This window comes from Macrobrachium rosenbergii, chromosome 13 (assembly GCF_040412425.1).
Source record: "Macrobrachium rosenbergii isolate ZJJX-2024 chromosome 13, ASM4041242v1, whole genome shotgun sequence".
Taxonomy (NCBI): domain Eukaryota; kingdom Metazoa; phylum Arthropoda; class Malacostraca; order Decapoda; family Palaemonidae; genus Macrobrachium; species Macrobrachium rosenbergii.
Window position 1 is genome coordinate 10690747 of NC_089753.1, and position 18383 is coordinate 10709129.

The 18383-nt window shown below is 35.3% G+C and overlaps 1 protein-coding gene across 3 annotated transcripts in view; it reads left to right on the forward strand.

Annotated features, from left to right (window-relative positions):
- The window catches only part of Rab23 (RAS oncogene family member Rab23), a 177765-nt gene that overhangs the window by 76041 nt on the left and 83341 nt on the right, over nucleotides 1-18383 (forward strand). The gene's annotated exons all lie outside the window — the stretch shown is intronic.

Here is an 18383-nt window from a genome sequence, read left to right on the forward strand (position 1 = left end):
TAAGTATAGTGGAACACAGGTGTGCCGAGGAGGAAGTATGTTTTAGTAAAAAGCTATGAGTAATTATTTTTAAGAATTACTTTGTCATCAACAACTAGCGTAACATTTTTTGTGATAATCTATCAGGAAGCCTTTATGAAGTTTGGATAATTGAAGTTACACCTAATGATAATGTGTGTGTGTATATATATTTATATATATATTAGATATATATATATATATATATATATATATATATATATATATATATATATATATATATATATATATATATGAATATGTATATACATCTAATCTTGTGAAATGTCACATTACAGTCACTTTCAGAGAATTCGCAAAGGATGGAAAATGAAAATTAATTTTTCAGCCCTTCGGATTATTCCCTTTAAAGGCGTGGCTCCAAAATGTGTGCTACTTTCCCATTTTCATAAAGCAGTTTGGAATGAGGTTGCTACCTCCATGCCCATCTGCATTATTAGCCATGAACTGTGACCCAATGTAGCCGATTAACTACCGGGTATATAATAAACTTACTTGGTAAATAGATCCAAAGCAGGTTATAACTAAACATGCCCACACTGTTTGGTCATTACCTTGAACTCGAACCACACACACACACACACACACACACACACACACACACATATATATATATATATATATATATATATATATATATATATATATATATATATATATATGGATGTGATTATGTTTGTATGTAAGCCTGCACCTTTCAACTGTTTGAGTAAGCAGAAATTCCTGCGTAAAACGGCTGATTGCATAACACTCTTAAATGAGTATGCATCTCTTACAAACGATAATTTACCCAGATCAATGACAGTTCACTGCCCGGAAGGCATGATGACAGGGCATACGAGACATGTCAGTGTTTCAGCCACGCGAAAGAAAGGTTCATTTAGGGCTGTCACGGACGGCGACTAATAATAGGCACTTCAAAATCATATTGTGGAGAGAGAGAGAGAGAGAGAGAGAGAGAGAGAGAGAGAGAGAGAACAGGTGGTTAATCAGTACCTCAGGCTTTGTCTGGTAATTATGTCCGTCGGATCAATATCAGAACACGGTTGTTTTGCGTCGCTAAGGGGAAGCGATTCGATGAAAACGATATAACTCTGCCATGTATTATTAGAGGGGTAATATAGGTTTATATGTTTTGTGTTTCAAGACGAGGCAAATTCATCCATGTTAAAAGGATGTAAAGATGACAGTGGGTCTGAAACCTTTCCTGGATGCTGCATTTTTGATGATAACCTAACCTAGTGATATTATGTCTCGTCGGATTGACTGACATTTAAGGAGAGAGAGAGAGAGAGAGAGAGAGAGTATAGATAGGTATAAAAAGGCTTTTATACCGTAAGAACTGGAGAAAGCAAACCCGTTGTCTTCTCGGATAGGTTAATGATTGCTTTCAACTCTTTGCTTGTAGTGTTGTTTGATTTAGGTACGATTACTTCGTTACACACACACATATATATTATATATGTATGAATGTAAATACATATATATGTATGTATATAAATATATGTATACATAAAGATATATATATTTATATATTATATATATATATATATATATATATATATATATATATATATATATATATATATATATATATATATATATATATATATATATATATATATATATATATATATTTACAAGAGCTAGATGGGGTACTTGTGGTCCAGGTGGTTAGGACACCCGCCCTTATATTGAGAAACATGATCAGTGAAGAAGGCAAACAAGCCATCTTTATGTGGAAAAATCTGGGGGAAAAAGTTGTTATATATGTAATGTATATATAACTACATATAATAACTACATATACTTACTGAATTAAACCCCATTTAAAAGACAAGCTAAAACACGAAATTTCTATAAGACAAGTTTTGTTGTTGTTGTTTTTTCTTTATTAAAGCAGTAAACCTGTTCCCAAGATTCCCTGCATAAGTGATAATTTGTGTTTATCGCAATTATCATCAAGTGTGTCAGTTCTCACATGCGGGTTTCTTCATGCTATTTTTTCAGCCCATTGAAAACTCGTTTAACGGGTTATTTCGGTTTTTTCTCTCTCTATTTTTAATGTGGGTGAGGTGTTCGATGCTTCGTTTGGCGTTTGCTTTTATCCTGTTATTATTATTATTATTATTATTATTATTATTATTATTATTAAGGAAAACAACATTTCGTTTCTATAACACATGATTAGATGTATACAGTTAGAGCCTTGTAGATGCACACATACACGTTTGCCCACAAGTCCACCCATATGTGAATGCGTAAAGGTATTGCTGTGGACAACAAAAAGAATGTGGGGCTAGCAGCCTCACTTCTGAAGACTACTGAGAAACTGCAAGACCGTACCCTTATGGCGCCACCCCCTCCAAAAAGGAACTGTGGAATGGTAGAAAAAAATAATGGTATTATCACTATTGCTTTCAACGCCGAGCGACGCAAAGGACCTATGCAAAGTTCCGCCAATTCTGTCGTTCCTGTCCTTTAACTTTAACATATTTCCACTCATACAACCTCCTGTATATATATATATATATATATATATATATATATATATATATATATATATATATATATATATATATATATATATATATATATATACACATATATATATATGTGTGTGTGTTTTTGTTTACATATATATATGTATATTGTATATATATATATACATATATATATATCTGTATATATATATACATACATACATATCAATATATATATATGTATATATACATATACATATATATATATATATATATATATATATATATATATATATATATATATATATATATATATATATATATATATATATATATATATATATATATATATATATATATATATATATATATATATATCGCCCTTCCCTGATCCAGAAAATATTACCCTATTCTACAATTAACTGTAGGAGGAAGTTACTGACCGCATGCCCTTTTCTACCATGGTTACAACCCAATAGAGTCGACTAACTACCAGGAACGTAATTAATTGCAAAGTCCATCAATGAAGTTCACCAATACTTCTATTTCATAGACAGCTGAACCTTCATATGGATAATTCTATGTATATTTAGCGTCCAAATGGTATAATTACACGGACGGAACGAAAGCTTTCGATCCTCAAAGAAACGTGTCAAGGGCTGTTGATTTCTTTAGCATCTGTCAATCAACAGTTACCAGAGTTCGATGAGGGCACGGCTTATTCCAAATGCAGTAGGGTTCAAGATGTTACTTTATAATTGACATTCGGAAGAATGATATTGCGTTGGAATGAATTTACTGCGAGTGGTTTCATTTTACTTTCACATTCATGCATATTATTTATCACTGTTGTTGCTGTTATTGTTGTCTTTGTAATGTTTAGTAGCTCTTTTTTTTTGGTTGCATCTTATTACAAACAGCTTGAGCATTGAAATACTGAATAAAAGCCACAGTAATTTTATTTTTAATTACATTGCTTTCCAAAACACGGACGCATTTTCCCGACATGTAACCGAGTACTAGGACCTCTCCCTGAAAAAAAGCGGGACGCCATATTTTAAAAACTAACTATAGAATTTTCTTGAAAATAATCTCATTAGGTTTCCCACCCCCAAAATATTTATAAGGCACTAATTTAACCTAATCCAACTAAACCTAACCGAACCTAGGGGCATGGCAAAAAAACGGGGCTGGTGCAATACTAGCAAACATCTCTGGAATTTGCGACCAGGGAGGGTTGGAGTCAAGGAGTTCATCCGTTCGGAAAACATTTGCCAAAATAAATTCTGAAATGAGCCGCTCAGTGAATGTTAGAAACACCTGGAAATGGTTCATCAAAAACAGGACGCCGACAGTGATTAAGCTGAGAGGTAGTAGTACTGTTGTTGTTGTTCCTTTTATGTGAATACTTTGTGTTTTTTCATGAATATCTACTTGCTGACACTGTAAATACGTCATTTCCCCATCTCACAAACGCGTTTTACAAGAATACTGAAGTAATTGCAACGAAGAGCATTAAAAGCCGAGTATTTTTGGGACTTGACGTTACTAAGAGCGAGGAACACTGAGGAAATGCAGCAATAGAGAACATAAATGCCAAAATGAACAAAAGTACGAAGAAAGATGAGAAATTCTCGACGTTAGGTCTTGGCAAATAGATACCTAGATGTCAGAGCACTTGACAAATCCTGCGCAAGGAGCGAGCTGGCCTGTGAGAACTGATGCCAAAACACGATAACACCCCCGTCGCAACTAATGTAGTGGGTCCGGTAACGAGATTTTGGAACTTTCCGTTAGGTCCGTCATCACGGAGGTCAAGCAAAGTGTATATTTTGTATGACGGGTGTGGGTGCGTGCCCCGGGAGAGGTGGGCATTGCCTGGGAGTTCTTGACCTCCTGATTCTGGCTCGAGATAGAAAGAAGAAAAGACTCAAATTTTCAATGCTATCTTCAAGGCGAGCCTCATTCCTCACTATTTAGAAATGAAACTTTTGATGAATGTAGGTCGTAGATTCTTACTTTTGTCGCTGAGGACGCATAAACCGACCTCTATAAAGGTGATTGTGGTTAAAATTCGGTTGATTTTTAGTCTAGAACTCAGTACCAGTTGGACTGTTAAGTGGACAGAGGCCTGCAGTTTTCATGAGGATACAGTTGTCCCTAAAAAAGATGTTGAAGGTTTACTGAGTAAAAGTGCATTCATTTTTCCATCTAGAAACATCTAGAAACTCACCGGTTGGGTGGCCTTGGACTGTGTCTTTCTTTGCAGTAGCATAAAGCAAAATTTATATCAGTGCTAGAGATTTTAGAATATTTTAATTGGATTTTTTCAAGAAGCACCGAGAAATCCCACAAATGAGTGACGAGTATCATTCTATATAATAAGATAACCGTTAAATAAGATATTCATTCGAGTTTGTGTATAGAGTTATATTATTAGGCAGTAACTTTTTCTAAAGAAACTTGTAAAGGCTCTGCAATTCATTGGCTATGATGATCAGGGATGATTTTTTGCTAGATTGTAATCACAGGAACATCTAACAACTCAACAAACGGTAGACCTGTCTTGTATCCTACGAATAAGTAGATTATCTATACGCACAAGGATGGCAGTTAAGAAAACCTTTGATATTTTCTAAATTATTTTCTACCCGAGTCACTAATAAGGCATTTCAAATCCAGATAATGTTTAAAGCAAAGCTGAAGATTAAAAATAACTTGATCTACCTCATGACGGATAACTCAGGATACGTGCATCGCTGTTCGTATTTCTTAGTTTTATAATTTGAATAAGTTAAAAACATTGTGTTGCACTGTACGGAAAATAAAAGCGATTGTATTCTTAATAACAACGAAATTAATGAAGGCACTCGAAAAGAGAAAAGATTAAGGTTCATGTCTTTTTCGGAAATGGTGTTGGAAGAACATTTTACAGGAAAATGAACAGTCCTTCCGGCTCGGGGAAGTAGCTGCATATGATTCGGTTAGAAAGTGCCGTGGCACTTTCTTCCCGTCGCCCAAAACATCTGTTCAAAGTGCATAAAAATCACCGCAGTCGGCGGGGATACAACGCAAAATCCTTGTGAGGCTTCTGTTCAAAGCGTATGATATAATATTAAGAATAATAAAACCGTTTTTAGGTGTTTCTAATCAACTGCGATCTCGGAGGTATTTATTTATTATCCGCTCCAAATTCTCATCTTTTTAGCGTCCTTGGCTGAAGTCACGCTCGCACAAGCCGCCCTCCGCCACGCAACTCGTCCAAGAAGGGCCAAGGATCACGAAATCGTGTTGTTTTCGTACGTGTAAACACTGCTCTCGAGGAAATCGGTTTTCTCCTCCATGGGAAGTATCAAGGCATCTGCTACAGTTCTGGGAAGTCGCTTGGGACCGAGTGTAGTAGGTAGAAGGTAGATTTAAAATATTATGTCTCCCGCTCTCTCTTTCTTTTTCTATATATATTTACATTACACACACACACACACACACACACACACACACACATATATATATATATATATATATATATATATATATATATATATATATATATATATATATATATATATATATATATATATATATATATATATATATATATATATATATATATATATATATATATATATATATATTAGTGTATATCTTATAAATTTTTTAATCAAGGTATTTTTTTCTTTTTACATTAATTATCTAAGGTTACTTTACATGTGATACGTTATATATATACAGTATATATGTATATATAAATACACACACATATATATAATTCTTTATCCATCAATTTTTCAACAAGTTTGTGAGGAGTGTGAAATACATAAGAAACCTAACACCTGTAGAGCATCCTTAGATAATTACGATGCCATACAAAAAATATCTTAAATGAGAAAAGTACTAAAAATACCTTTAATAAAAAAAACTAAAAAGACAAATAAACTGATAATGATACAAGTATAAACAAAAATTGTTGATGGTCTGGAATGAATGATAAGGAACTTGAATAACATTCAGCATAATAACTCTTATATCTACCGTTCATCTTCGGTCACTAGATACTGTATGATTCGAAGTACCCATGACTCACACAAAGTCTCTCTCTCTCTCTCTCTCTCTCTCTCTCTCTCCAAGTCAGTCTATCAAAAATAGTGTTGGAGAATGTATATCTCATGTTACCCACCATTGCCAACTGAATCGATAACCTCTGTCGGTCAAGGATCCTCATGCATTCGTATCCATTCAATCGACTCGATATGGACTGAGCTTCGATGAGAAAATTGACCCGACAATGGGTCACAATGAAGCCTGAAAGGCCAACCGAGTGAGTGCGGCATGTTAGGAGTGGATTGAAAGGTTTTTGTGGTCAACGGTGTCCTTGACATGAATAAAAGAAAGCCCTCTACTAGAGTGTAAGTCTATAATCCATAATAACTATTTTAAAGACGTATCAAAGGACTTCTTTTGGACTTTTTGTGAGGACTTGACGTGACAGAGAAGTATCGGATTATTGATGGTTTCGATGTAAGCAGATAGGGTACTATTACGTCGCCTAAATGTGTCCTGTATGTCTGTCTGTCCGCCCGGTCATTGGAAGTCTATAAGGGTTTCATTCTCCTGTGGTCGGTGCACAATAGGCCACGTGTTTGCATTTGTTTGTACGTGTGTCGTCTGCGTTGTATCATTTCGTCTGATCATTTTAAGCGTTGGTATTTTTCCCTCATTTTCACTAATTCTTTTATGTATATGAATGTATGCATAAATGTTTTTATGGATGTTAATATGAAATGTTTCTGCATCTATATGATCACACATTCTTGCATCCGTAGCGCATTTATTATTTTTTTAATATAAAATATAAATCAGTGTTATCAAGAACAAAGGCCAATGACACGGACACTTAAATTCCCTTTTGTAGCCCAGGACCGAAGAAAATAGAAAAAAAGGGGAAAACAGATGAGGCCTAACCACGAAGAAAGCTCAGCATAACTTTCCCTTTTCTTAGAGGCAGAGTTGTCTCTTCATTTGGGGTTAGATTCAATTCTTTTTTCCCCATTATATTACACTTTCCCACATTTTTTGGAGAGTGAGGTTTTTTATTTGTTTCCGCGACTGCGACATGAGCAGTCAGTTGTTTGGAAGGTGGCTTTACATGTTGGTGTCCTTTTAGGATAGTTCCGTGAGAAAGATTGCTCGTTTTAAGTAATAATAATAATAATAATAATAATAATAATAATAATAATAATAATAATAATAATAATAATAATGATAATAATAATAATAATAGTTTGCTTACACTTGGAAACTTTCGAATATCTGTAAATTTTCAAACGACCTTTCTCGTTATATCTTTGGTATATGATATAAAAATATGAATATTTTTGTTATTTTAAATTTAATTGTCGTGAATGATTTAGGAAATTGAACAGAAATACTGATTTAAATGCTGTTAAGTAATATTTATAACATATGTAACTGACTTCGCAGAGAGAGAGAGAGAGAGAGAGAGAGAGAGAGAGAGAGAGAGAGAGAGAGAGAGAGAGACCCTGGTAATCATAGTCTGATTCATATTTAAGTATTAAATGATCGATGAAGCCCCTAAGTGGAAAACTTCGAGCCACTTTGTATACCTGCAGAAAAAAGCTAATCATTAGATTTGCTGGTATTTATTATTGTTAATATTCAAACTATGAACACATTCTGCTTACTCATAAGCTCCTTTATACTGAGAAGTGCTTACGTGAAAAGACTTACTTTAGCTGTTGGTGAAGAGAGATAGATGAGAACCAGAAGTAAAAACGTCTTAGACATCAGAAGTTGTACCCACATCATGAGCAAGAATGCTCCATGGAGCTGATGTAACAGCTGCATATGAAAGGACAAAAAAAAAAAAAAAAACAGAGCCGAGATAATAACATCAGATAAGAAAAAGGAATCAGGAAAAGAACCAGGAAGAAGGAAAGAGAGGAAGAAGAGACCCTCCGCCGTGCGCGCAAGCTCTCCCGCAGGCAATCGCTCTCATGACGCAAGCAACAGCAATAACCTTGGAACAAGGAATGGGACGGGTCGCGAGACAGTGAGCGAGAAATGAGAACTTGTCCAGGTGAGGTGGATCCAAAATTGTTACGGTATGATTGCTTGCCTTTTATGTATTTGTGATACAGTGGGGCGAAGAAATATTTTATATATATATATATATATATATATATATATATATATATATATATATATATATATATATATATATATATATATAATATATATATATATATATATATAATCATATATATATATATATTCAGTCATTGCTATAGTGGCCGTTCATGAAGCTCATCTTACCAACGAGAGGGCCTGAGTTCGATACTTGGGTTCATCGCAGTGCTTGAGGCAGTTCCTATCAAATCTGTTTTTTAAGCAATAGTTAGTAGACTATGGCAAGTCGCGGCTTGGCTAGAGAGGGGCGTGGAACTAGCAACCTAATCCCCCCCCTCTCTCTCTCTCTCTCTCTCTCTCTCTCTCTCTCTCTCTCTCTCTCTCTCTCTCTTAGTTCTACCAGTTTTTATCTACTCTCCTTATCTTTCTCAGGTGATTATCAGCCCCCCCTCCACCTCAAAAGCCCGGAAGTTGCAGGTGAACTGAACCCCCTCACCCCTCCCCCTCCCCCCACCCACCCTATGTAGTATCCCATCCCATCACCAATCCCCTTTCCCCAATCCCTATAATCCGTCGTGGCCCTCAAACCATAAAGAATTTAATCAATACGTCTGAAGAGTACCTATCCACTTGCCTTGACCCCGGCTCACCTGAGCTGAGTCCGGTCCAGTCGGTACGATCTTTCTTTCAAAGTAACTTCAGAACGAAGCTAAGGGAATTAATCGCTCAGGTATAATGCCGGTGTGTTTGGGTGGGCTTGTGTTTCAGTGCGGTTACGGAAGGATTTTGTTCCTTTGTTTTGAGGATTGTATGATACACACACACATATATACACATTATATATATACTTATATATATACATATATACATACATATATACATTATATATACTGTATATAATATACATATATATATATATACATAGACATAAATCTTTCTTGTTTATTTCAACATTTGTTGTTTCTGTTTTGTTCGATTATGTCATTGTGCATCTTCTTAAGAAATTATTCGATTCTGAAAAGATTTTAAAAATGTTTCTTTTACTTTTTATATTTTTCTTAATTTAAAATGCCCTATATGCGTTTCAGGAAAATATGTGATTATGAGAAAACGATTAATTTATACCTTAATATATTACTTATAAAAAATGCTGTTCAGTTTTATGAGAAGGAACCAACTGGCAGTTAAGATAAATGCAATTTAGAAGATTATGATAATTGCTGCTCTGCAGGCACTCATCACGCGGCCACATTGTTATGAGAGAGTGTATATACCTCCGCAGGGCACGAAGACGGTGCGAAGAGGACGAAGATAAATAGTAAATAAGCAGATAATGGCGGTAGCAATAAAGATTGCATGCTTGACCGCAGATAGCGTTTGCTGGTGAAGGATTCGCCATTTTGATATGTTAATTTCTGTCGCAGTTTTAAGAGCCACGAAGTTAATTAACCTTAGCTTTTTTTTTTAATTAAGCTGTTTCCTTAAAAAAAGGGGGTGGCTGCACAGAAAAACAACACAGTGGTCACGGCTACACTCATTTGTCAGCGGCAGAATCATGGATGAGCAACCTTTGGAAAACTTTCACTTCCTAAATTTTCCCAAACTTTTGTCCAGTCTTATTTTTGTAATAATTTTTAAGGTAAGATTTTAGGAACTGAAGGCAGTGTGATTGCTGGTCATGCTTAGAGAATCTTTTTTTTTTCTAGACCATTCTCCATTGCGTAAATTGTTTATACTTGTACCTGTCTTTGCTTAATGTATATATAAATTATATATACATATATAAATAACATTTACTAAATAGAATGGCTTTCTCATTGTTAACCACCTTTTTTGTTATTGCTTCATATTTTCTTACAATTTTCTTCACTTCAGTGAAGTGAAGAAAATAGTAAGAAAATATGAAGCAATAACAAAGAGCTGGTTAACAATGAGAAAGCCATTCTATTTAGTGAATGTTGTATCCGTGAAAAATTGTGCACTAAATGTATATGTGTATATATATACATATAAGTATATATTTTTTTCTCTTTTGGTTTGTCATTTCTATTTGGTATACATTTGATATAGTCTTCACTATTCCATACGTCGTTAATAATAATAATAATAATAATAATAATAATAATAATAATAATAATAATAATAATAATAATAATAATAATAATAAATAATAAATAGATAAACAAATAAATAAGTAAATAAATAAATTATTAAAAGATAATAATAATAATAGCTTACAACTTTTATGGTCTCTGTTTATGCTATAAGGGGTACTGGTGGACCAATAAGCCATTGCTGGAACAAGGCCAGCTCATTGCTGCTACAGGCCTGATTTTTATCTCGAATCTTGACACGGGAGGATATTTTCAATGAAGATTTGCCATATAAGGATTTTTATAGCATTGACGTGAGCTGTATACACTAAAAAAGGTATCAAATTGGGATTCTAAAAATGTGAAATTGTTTTTCCCAACAAAAGGTTCTTCTTCTTCTTCTTCTTCTTCTTCTTCTTCTTCTTCTTCTTCTTCTTCTTTTCTTCTTCTTATTATTATTATTATTATTATTATTATTATTATTATTATTATTATTATTAGGCACTCCGTCGTATGAAGCAATACAGAAATTCCGTTATTTTAGAGTGTGTGGCCTGTTATTATTTATTATTATTATTATTATTATTATTATTATTATTATTATTATTATTATTATTATTCATAATATGCGCCCATTCATACAAAGCAAGCAAAGATTTAGGCCACTGATTTCCATAGCGACCTTACACCGAACAGTATTCCCATACTTGCATAATAAAGAACAAATGGTGTTAAATTAGCGTCCCAGCCTGTTAATTTTCGCTTCGTGTCCCGTCCAGAGAGAATCGTTACCGGTGAAAAGACCTGTTTCAATCACAGCCGGTGCTCGTTGGGCACCACCGGAAAGATTCGCGGAGGCTTCAGCACCTCTGCGAGGGATGTTGTCACAGGTGGGTGATTATCGCACGACACAAGGTGAACTCTGGCTATGCGTGGGTTAAGGCATGTGGGATGCTCTCTCTCTCTCTCTCTCTCTCTCTCTCTCTCTCTCTCTCTCTCTCTCTCTCTGTGGTAAGGGTGGCTCAAGGATATTTTAGGATATTGGGCGATTGACCTTTGGCTGTGTCCTGCGCTTGTTGTGCGTGGGAGAGAACGTGGAAGTGTTTGTATTAAAGGATGTTTTTTTCAGAGTGGTAAAGTCCTACTGGTATTATGTTCAGGGGGCAGCAGCGCCATTCCAAATTCCAGAGCCTAGGAACTTAAAATAGATCATAAGAGTATGGTTTTATCGACAGTGGGTCACACTGAGACCCTGAAACAACAGAATAAATGCCTCAGCGTGATCTGCGTAGGGACTGAGGATTTGATGCTGCCTAACAAAATTAGGATACTGACATTCTCTCAGACGTAGGGAGGCGTATTGTGTGTGGATGTCAATTGTAGCTTGGGTTTTTACAACTTTTTGTGGGTTTTTGTTATTTAGTTTGCGCAATGCCGGGGTTAGTGGGTGTAGTACACTAAACAAGGTAACCTACAGTTGTGTATATATCTATATATATATATATATATATATATATATATATATATATATATATATATATATATATATATATATATATATATATATATATATATATATATATATAGTTCTTTTAAATATTCTCATATTCTCATACATTTCTAGGACTCATGGGCGTATTTTGCGGATGTCAGTTATTTTTCCTTTAAAATTTTTTCTGTATTGGGTGGAGTTCAATCTAGTCAGTTGTTTCAGTCGAACTCCTGATATTTAGATATCAAGCTTTAAGGCGCGTTAGCCTTGTCCTTTTTTTCTCAAATCGCACCTTCTTATTAATCTTTTTAATTGATTTCCGTGAGGAACTCAATTAAAAAGATTAATAAGAAGGAACAGTGATTGCAAGGGTATCGTTTTAGTTTATGAGTATGTACGTATTCTTCTTGATTGTTCGCCTGTTATCTTTTACTGTTTATTGTTATTCCTTTGAGATTCGATGTTAGTTCCAGTCTTGATTTCCGTCCCCATTAATTCGGGGTTTTCCTCTTCTTGCTTTAGGATTGGGATAGTTAGTATATGTGGACAGTCTGTTGAGATTGCCATACACACACACACACGCACGCACCCAAGCACGCACGCACACACACATATATGTATGTATATATATATATATATATATATATATATATATATATATATATATATATATATATATATATATATATATATATATATATCTTTTGTTACGGAAAAAGACAAGGCTTAATGCTGAAAAATTTTATACTTACATACATACATATGTATGTATGTATGTGTGTGTACATACATACACTTATAGATGTTTGTGTGTATGTATGTGTATCTCTTTCTTGCCATCTATCCAGCTCTTCCTTTCTTTCTTCTTCCCTCCCAGTCCCAGTCACCCTCCAATCTCACCACATGACCAAAGCATCTCCCTGTTAAATGTCACACTGCAGGTCTAGTGTTAGTTTTTTATGTAATCAGAAAACAATCAACTTGTATGTATTTTTGAAAGTGAATTTTTTTTATTTTTATATACTTTTACTTGGAATTTAAAGTGAAAACAGTTCTAAAGATTTTAAGTCATCTTTTGTCAGTTTGAGCATTGTTTTCTGGTATTTTATACCGGCACGGGCTATTGGTTTGCAGAGTAGGTTGTAGCCAGGTATCTGTTAGCATTATTTTACTTAATGATGGAAGGGCCTCAATGGTAAAGAATTAGGTTCTTAAGAGGTTTTTAGGATTAATAAAACGTTTTCTTTTAGGGAGTAAATTTCCGATGGTTAGAATAGTTTTCTCTAACCTAATACATTAGACCTAAGAAAGTATTTAGGCCTAGACAGCGAACCCAAAGCATCCGTCGTTGAGTCTCAGAAGTTTCCAAAATCCGACTTTACGCTGGAGTAGAAAAACTCTCCTGTTGACGGAATAGTTAAGTGTTGGAACCCCCAGAGTACCGCCATTCTCTTAGAAAACTGAGAGTTGAAGAGCCTCTGCAACAGCACCCGAAAGTTTTTGAGGAGAACTTTCCCGGAGGGTTCTAAGGCCATGAGTCCATAAGCCTCAAGGCTTCCGAAACCAGACCCAGCAAGTAATTGCTATGAGACAAAAATGTGTTTCTGAGATAGACTAGTGCTGGGCGTGTCTGGCTCTCTGCCAAGGTAGAATACCAGACACCTGGTCCCCTGAGGAGCGACCTGAGGGGACTGGCTCCCCTGGGTTATCTGTAGGAGGGGCAGAAGAGGCTGCCTAAATGGGTGGATGAGCATAGGTATTGATGATTGTACTTCGATAAGAAGGCTGGATTTAAAATTTTACTGGGGAATCCCTGCTTTAGTTGTACCTTTATTATGTATGTATGTATTATTTATGTGTGTGTATATATATATATATATATATATATATATATATATATATATATATATATATATATATATATATATATATATATATATATACGCATGAAAATGAGGTTTTATGAGAAAACGTCCTCCACTCTTGTGTAGCCGCACGATATAATGCGTGGGAAATTGTAGAAATAAACATGGACAAAATAATAACATCAGCTGTTTAGTTTTAGCTTTGTTGTTTATAGTAAGCTGGCTCGAATACAACACAAGTGGGGCATTTTATTGAAACACAGAGAGAGAGAGAGAGAGAGAGAGAGAGAGAGAGAGAGAGAGAGATTCGCCCAACACATTTAGAAGGTCGGACCTATGTCCCTTCTTGCAATGTTAATGTGACTTTGTCAAGCATGGCGTGCCAGTACCGACTAAGTACATATATAATGAGTCTCTCTCTCTCTCTCCCCCCACCTCTCTCTCTCTCTCTCTCTCTCTCTCTCTCTCTCTCTCTCTCTCTCTCTCTCTCTCTCTCTCAACTTTCTAAACCATAGCTTTCAGAAAGCTAGAGAAGAAAAGAGACAAAACGCCCAAAATTCCTGAACCTGGGGAAGAAAAGACCAAAGGGATGCTTACGGAAAGCGTACTCCTTCCTTACACGGGATGGATTAATAGGCCTTTTGTGCAAATTTACAATGGAACCCTCTTGACCCCTAGATGACCTCTCTCCCACTCTCCCTCTCTCTGTCTCTCTCTCTTTCTCCCTCCCCCTCCCACCTGTTCCTTATTGGGGTGGAAGAGAACTTTCCCTCCCACTCGGTACTCCATAGCCACACACGATGGACAGTTGGTTGTGCCTTTTTCAGTTTTATTCTTTTGGAATTTTATTTTTGCAATTATATTTCCTCGTGTATTTTTTATTGCCTGTTTACTTTGAACATTCTATTTTTCTGTATGCGCTGACCATGTCATGAATGTTTTTTTTTTTTCTGGGTGTGGTCAGTACCTCTCGTTGTAAAGAAAATCTTTAGGCAATTCTTTTCAAAAGGCATTATTGTAGAGACAGACTCCTCACGCAAAGAGAGAGAGAGAGAGAGAGAGAGAGAGAGAGAGAGAGAGAGAGAGAGAGAGAAAACACATTAATAATAATTTCAACGATTTATAATCTCTCAGTCAAAAAACCTTTTCTTAAATTCATTGCGATACGTTTTACAGCAATTTGATTGCTTGTAAGCTATTACAAAACTCTACATTTAAACTTAGGACATAAATTACTTTGAAAGTGACGCTTGTTATGTAACTTAGCATTGATATACTGTATTTTGCTAAATATTTCTCGAAAACATTCAGTCATGTTCAATTATAGCATGACTGTGTAAATTGGGATCGGTGCTTGCGCGAACAATACTTTCGCTCAATATCAAAGCTTTATGAGGAATAAATTGCTTATAGCTACAGACCCTCTCTCTCTCTCTCTCTCTCTCTCTCTCTTTGTATCAAAAAATTTATGAGAAATCTGCTAGATATCAGTTCGGTCTCTTCTCTCTCTCAATATACATGAACTTTATGGACAATAACATCGTTAACAATTTGCTAGTATATTTTACTAACAGTTATTCATTAATATATTCTCTCTCTCCCTCTCTCTCTCTCTCTCTCTCTCTCTCTCTCTCTCTCTCTCTCTCTCTCTCTCTCTGTGTGTGTGTGTGTGTGTGTGTGTGTGTGTGTGTGTGTGCGCTAACTTGAAGAAAGTGAGATTGTGGAAAGGGAGAGTATAAGAGAGAGAGAGAGAGAGAAGCTCCCTCGATGGCTGTTAGGCTTGCCAGAGACGGAAACTCATTTTGTGGTTATCGACGAAAGGCTGGAAAGTTAATGGGAGGTGAACCCATTAGTTAATGGCAGACGAACCCTCAATTTAATGAGAGATGAAGCCACTATCTAATGAGCCTGCAATTAAAAGTGGCTCATCGATGGAAGTGGATAAATTTCGATGAAGTTGCACAGAGGTAAGACGGGTAGGAGATGAAGAAGGCCGCGAGGGAGACATGTTCGAAGTCGCGAGTGGAGTTTGTGTCATTTGAAAAAAAAAAAAGTGAAAATAAGATTAAAAAAAGGAAAGAATCAAGAACGACTGGTCATACAACCTTCAGTTGAGGATTGCCCAAGCGTGGAGTGCAAATAAGGCCGAAAAGCCAGTTATTACCCACACCATTTTCAACCTCAAGTACGACAATTTCATTGGTTCTTCCTTGAGGATCCTGGCTCTTCTTCTCCGAGCTTCGATAATGTTATTGGTTCTTGAAACCTTACCCGGCATTGAGGGATTCTTAATAAGGTTCGACCAAGTCTCTATAACTTTCTGCGAAATATATCGTCTTCAAGGGGTATTGATTGACCAAGTGATTCTATTCTGGAGTTTCATGACGTGAATTGACCTGGCGCCACTACTTGGGCAAATTGGTGTGATTCTTGCCGAGAAATTATGACGTTAATAGGTGCTGGCACTTTAAGGGCAGCAATATTTTAGAGTATCAAGTACTATTTGGGTCATTTAACTCATCAGGATGTTCAGCATCTTCAGGGAATCTTCATACCTTTAGGGTATTTAGCACACTTCTTGACATTTAACGCCATAAAAGCATTTAGCACCTTTGACATTTAGCTTTGTCAAGACCTTTTGCCCTTTTATAACATCAAGTAAGTTTGGAAATTCAGCCTCATCAAGAGTTTTAGGTCCCTGTGTGACATTTAGCCCCATCAGAACATATCAAGTCGTCAAGACATTTAGTTATTGTAGAACATGAGACTTTTTTGGGAGGAGCGGGGGGACATTTTGAACCTCGGAAATATTAATTTGTTTGACCATTATAAAAATCCAAGGCATGGATAAATGAAAAACGAAATATCTACCTTTAGTGGCTGTATTCCAAACCCCCATACAGTGGCAGCTGGTTGATATTGATTGATTATGAAGCTTGCAAGACAGTGGGAATCATACTGAGACTGATAACGATGTAGAGGGATAAAAACGTACGTTTTGTAAATTATAATACAGTTGTCATTGACAATGACGATTATGATGAATGCAGTGAGATTTTAATAAGAAAATAGGTTATTATTGCAACTATTTGCAGTTTTCAAGCGTAATTTTAAGCGTTTATCTTTTCATCGCTTTTCGCTGAATCCCTGTAAGTTCTCCAAGTGCCTAGATAAAACTGGCTATAAGAAATAAAAAATTCTCTTCTTCAAAGTAATACTATTTAATCAAGGCTAAGAAGGGTAAGGGCATTGGGCTACACATCTTAACGACTTCGATTAAAAATTGTATGCCTTTCTAGAACTGAGATACAGCCATGTCTGTCTGATTCGAGTAATCAGTTGCCATTATGTTTCTGTTTATCAATTATTTTTTTTTTCTGGTGAACAGTCTTAGACGTATTGGCAGAGAGAGAGAGAGAGAGAGAGAGAGAGAGAGAGAGAGAGAGAGAGAGAGAGATAAGAATATCCAATAAGAGGGCAGGCAGGTGTGCTTAATTGACTTGGCAGGTGTATGGCTAATGCGAATTTGTTCGGCGTGTATTATATTTGTCGGTTACTTCTCAGTTTATTTGTACGTGTTTTGCACTGTAAGGGATGCAAAGGAGTGTCTGTATACACACACACACACACACACACACACACACACACACATATATATATATATATATATATATATATATATATATATATATATATATATATATATATATATACATACATATGTATATATGTTAAGCAAAAAATAATGTTTAATATCGAATTCACTCTATCGCAGGAATACTGTCTGACATTGTTTCTAAACCAGGCCACGGTTCGCATCCTGGCCAACGGAGAAGCACTTATCAATTGTAATTCCCCTTGGGTGCAAGTTATTCCCAAGGTATAATGAATTCGAAATGAAATTATTTTTACGGCTTTACATTAGTGAATATAAAAAGTCATGTTTGTATAAGTGACTAATATATATATATATATATATATATATATATATATATATATATATATATATATATATATATATATATATATATATATATATATATATATATATATATATATATAGTTATATACATATTATGTATGTGTGTGTGTGCGTGTGTGTGTATGTTTTGTGTATCCTTAGGATGTTACATGTACAAGCATTGAATTATGTCAACCATTCGTAAATGTTAGCTGACAATCCCTGGCGTCAAGAATCCTTCGCCTTATGCTGAACTGAAACCTTCTACCTCATTCCAAAATATTCTGATGAAATGCCCGATGA